At 46.9% G+C, this 4,283-nt stretch overlaps 1 long non-coding RNA gene and 1 other non-coding gene across 2 annotated transcripts; both read left to right on the top strand.

The window, feature by feature from the left end:
- Positions 1–224: 224 nt before the first annotated feature.
- On the top strand, positions 225–3,975 carry Mir205hg (Mir205 host gene). The gene is made up of 3 exons (NR_166150.1): positions 225–710; positions 1,536–1,700; positions 3,808–3,975. It is a non-coding gene; the product is annotated as a Mir205 host gene (long non-coding RNA).
- Mir205 (microRNA 205) lies at positions 2,905–2,972 on the top strand. Its single transcript, NR_029592.1, has one exon. It is a non-coding gene; the product is annotated as a microRNA 205 (primary transcript).
- Positions 3,976–4,283: the final 308 nt, after the last annotated feature.

Raw genomic sequence — 4,283 nt, 5'->3', positions numbered from 1 at the left:
CGTCTTCTTGCTCTGGGCAGAGGGAGACCCCCACCTGACTACAGAAACAATGAGAGAAAAAGGTTTGAATTCAGAAAGGCCTCTGCAAGCACGTCCCACCCCCAGAGGTGTGGTTCTTGGAGGCGGATCCAGCAGCCAAGTCCTGTCTTCATTGGTTGGGCTCAGCAGGTAACTGGAAACTTGGCTGAGAGGTGCATAAATAGAGAGACCGGTGCCGCCTCCTCACCCCTGCCTTAGAAAAACCAGTTTCTCTTTTATTGTCTGTGGCCAAGCTCTATTTAGCTGAGCCTCTGCACTCCACCCCCTCTCTTTCCAGCTTCCTTTAGCCCCCTCTCTGCCACTTTCTCCTACTTTCCTATTGTCTTTTACTAAAGAGAGGACCACGTGTCTCTTTCTCCAGGAGCAACTTCTCTGCCCAGGCCGCTGAGCTGAGCACCCTATAGAGCATGTGCCACCTCTTCTAGTCCTCAATTCTTGAGGGTAAAAGACTTTCCCAAGACTTAAAAATTCTTTATTGTTGTTGTTTTGCTTTGTTTTGTTTTGTTTTTTTGTTCGTTTTGGTTTGGTTTCTTTTCCCCAGGATTCTCTAACCATCCTCCAGCTTGGTACTCTCTTTAGAACCCCCCCCCCCAAAAAAAAAGTATTATTTTGCATCAAAGGCAAAGCTGAGCCTGATATCCGAAGGTATAGGTACTCCCATGTACTTGCAGGTGAGTCTGAAATCTCCGGTTTGGGCGGGTGAGTGTCTTGATCCTCAGGATCATGCATAGGGCCAGAGGGAAGAGTGGAAGGCGGGCTTCACTGGAAATCAAGTATCAACTTCTTTCTTTGTTTTCCGGGGAATTTCTGAGCTGTTGGGTGTTAATCTTGATGATAATGGAAGTGGGTGCCAGGCAGCTGAATACCAACACAGCAATTCTGTCGAGCTTCCTGGGGACTGACTTGACTAGAGGAATGTGTACCCACTGCCTAGTCCTAGGGTACTTAGCAGCGCATGCAAGACCTGCTTCCCTTCTGAGGTTCTTAAGTGCAAGATGGGTTTTTAAGACATTTAGGGCACAGCCCTGAAGGCCCCTGGAAGAGCAATCACTGGCTAAAACTCTAGCCCAACATGAGCCTTGTTGGTTCTCTGACCCAACCCAATACTGTAACTAGACAAGACACATCACTGGAGATTGCATTGGTAAAGGCCTGCTGAGTGGGAGAACCTGAATACTAGACATGATATGCAGAGTGTATCAGGTATAAGTTTCCAGGTTGTAGATCAACTCTTCTTACAGCAGCAGCAGGTCTGGTCTGCAGGAACAGAGGGATGTTATGAGGGGAGGCAAGACTTTCCTGAGCTGCCTCCGCCCTACCCTTTCATATGGCCTGTTAGCGCTATCAAGCCTTTTCTTCTCTGGATTCCACTGGGAGGATCAAGATCTCAAATAAGGATGAGTCCAATTGTGGACTTGAGGAATCTGATGGGCTTCCTTAAGAGTTGGGTAAGGGGAGCTTGGACAGAGACCTAATGATGACCTTTTTGTTTTCAGAACTGAGCTGAAATTCCACAAGAAGCCAAGACTCCTTCCAACCCAGAACTACCTCCCACAGTCTCCTGCCTTCCTTGGTCAGAGCCAACAGACCTGTGTCTCTCTCCCCTTTGATAGGAAGTGGGTCAGAGGTGGTGTGGGGGCTTCTGTGGTCTTGATAACTCAGTAAGTATTCGCTAAGAGACTGAACAGAAGATTCACAGAACCTCTTGCTCTCTGCACTCAGCACCCTGCCTTCTAGTGTGCCTGTGCACACCCTGAGAAAGGTGCCTTAGTTTGGACCCAGGAAAGTGGGATTCTTCCCTAACCATAGCTAGAAATCCCTGCTTTTGTTTAAGAGTCTTTCTCAGAGGCCTGATGGCCTGGGGGCTAGATGGGAGAGGTGGAGCCTCTTTGTCAGGTCAGAACAAGCCCAGGAAGAAGAAAGTATTCCAAACAAGGTAGGCCAGCCCTACCCACCCTGTCTGCTTGTCTCTGCTTAGAGCAGCCTTTTATGAGGCTTACACTGAGCAGCAGACATGTCTGAACAAAGCAAAGAGGCCAATGCAACCCTGCAAAGCTCCTGCTTGGTGAGCATTTTCTTTTGGGCAGGGACAGAAAGTCCACAGGTATTACATGGCCTCTCAGTGTAGCTCAGTCTCTGAAAGCCAGTTATATGCTGGCCTCCCTCCCTTGACTACCACCCTAGGCTCCTTAGAGAAGCCATTTACTAATTCTGTGCAGATCTGGGGAAAGATATATAGTCATTAAAGACTGACTTTCCCAGACTATGCTTCCCCAGCTATGGGGAGAGGATCAAGAATTCTTCCCTTCACCACCCACTGGCCCCATAAACAGGCCTGTTCCTGTTTATGCAGACGAGCAGAGTCACTGTCCTCCGCTTATCCTGATTACACACCAGCATCCAGGCCTGAACTGGGCTGTTCATGCTGCTTTTTCAGAAGAATACCTGCTCCCCTGTATTCCACCTTTTGGTACAAAATGAAAGAAAGTGTGCTTTCTCTAGATATCACCAACATACCTAGCTCTGGTATGGAACACTCATTGAAGAGGAGAGCCAGCATCCTAACTAGGTATACAGAATGGAGACTCCACTTGGATTTATCTGGGATGGCCCTTCATGGGCAAGAAACTACCTAGAGTCCAGCCCCACACACAACATTGGCTATACCACCCAGAGTACTCTGAGGTGGGAACATGAATGCTTGAGGGTTTGAGTATTCAGGTCCTCACCAGGTCCTGAATGAATGAATACAGGTATTCAGGTCCTGTAAGAGTGGGGTTGCAGGATCCTGAAGGTCTCCTTCAGGTCACACAGCACTACACGAGGAGGCTTAGTAGACAAACAGCCCCAGACAATCCATGGGTCCTCTTGTCCTTCATTCCACCGGAGTCTGTCTTATGCCAACCAGATTTCAGTGGAGTGAAGCTCAGGAGGCATGGAGCTGCCAGCGGTGGACTGAAGCACAGCATTTGAACAGAGGCATTCTGCAAAAATACAGTCACTAAAAGCACCTGCAGCGTGTGCTTTTGCAGAGGGGTGGCAGTGGCAGGCAAGAGCACACTGCCAGTGATTGCTGTGTGGCCTTTCTTCCTAAAACCAATGCTTCGGAAATGTGTATTTTTCTGTAACTTGCAAAATTAAAAGTTGCCTATCTGCTGACACGCCCTCCTGCCTCTCTGCCCTATGTTATCAGTATCTTAAACCTGCACCCTGCAGGCTTAAATCCCAGATAAACTCAAGGAAGTCCTGCTGCCTCCCTGCCTCCCTCTCTCCCTAGGGTTTCCAGGCAGGTAGCTGGGACATCATTTGCAACCAGCCAGGGACCCTATTGCCCTCAGACTCTCCACAGTGCCAGTAAGACCTACAGAACTGGGGAGGAAATCCCCATTAAGATTATTTAAGTCTATTTATATTGTAATAAAATAAATGTAAAAAAAAAAGATTTAAATGAAGGCAGATTCAGATCTTTCTGACATCGTACAGGATATAACTCAGCAGGCAGTGTAAATTCTGGAAAGGTTAATGCATTTAAACATATTTGACACATAAAGCTGCCAGATCCGACTTTAATCACTCACCAAGTGTAATTGCCTTTTCCTGGGTCCCTCTGCACCAGAACATGTGCTCAGGCTTGTAGGAATCTGCGGTGGGGTAGGGACAAATACTTCGCTGTCAGGGTCCGTGGTTTGCTTTGATTGATTTGGCGTTGACTTGATTGGCTGTTGTGTTGCTTTTGTGTTTGTCTTAAACAACGCATCTCTCCTTTAGAGAAAAAGACATAGGATTGAGCCTGAAGGCGCAAGTCCAAAAGAAGTCCACTTAGTATGAAGTACCTGCCCAGAGAAACACTTTATGGAATTAACACTTCCTCAATGGAGGAGTCTGCTTGAGGAGCCACTTGGCAAAAATAAATAAATAAATAAATAAATAAATTAATTAATTAATTAATTTTTTAAAAAAGCCAGACACTAAACAAAACCTACCTCTGGATCTGGAAGATGCCCTGCATCATATTGGGCTAAGCTCAATAGAGCCCATAGCTGCCATTTCTCTTAGGAACTGAACATAAAGGTCACTTTGGTATCCGAGACCCTATATTCTGAATGCCCCACAGTGGCCTCTTCACCTCCCCAGACCATCTGTCCCAGGGAATCATGAGTTCCTCACACTGAATATAGGAAAACACATTTATCATAAATGTCTTGCCCTCCTGCTTCTATTAATATGAATGTCAAACTCAGCCC

The sequence above is a fragment of the Mus musculus genome, chromosome 1, assembly GCF_000001635.26.
Source record: "Mus musculus strain C57BL/6J chromosome 1, GRCm38.p6 C57BL/6J".
NCBI classification, from domain to species: Eukaryota; Metazoa; Chordata; class Mammalia; order Rodentia; family Muridae; genus Mus; species Mus musculus.
The sequence above is the reverse complement of the archived record's forward strand: the minus strand, read 5'-3'. Positions and strand labels throughout refer to the sequence as shown.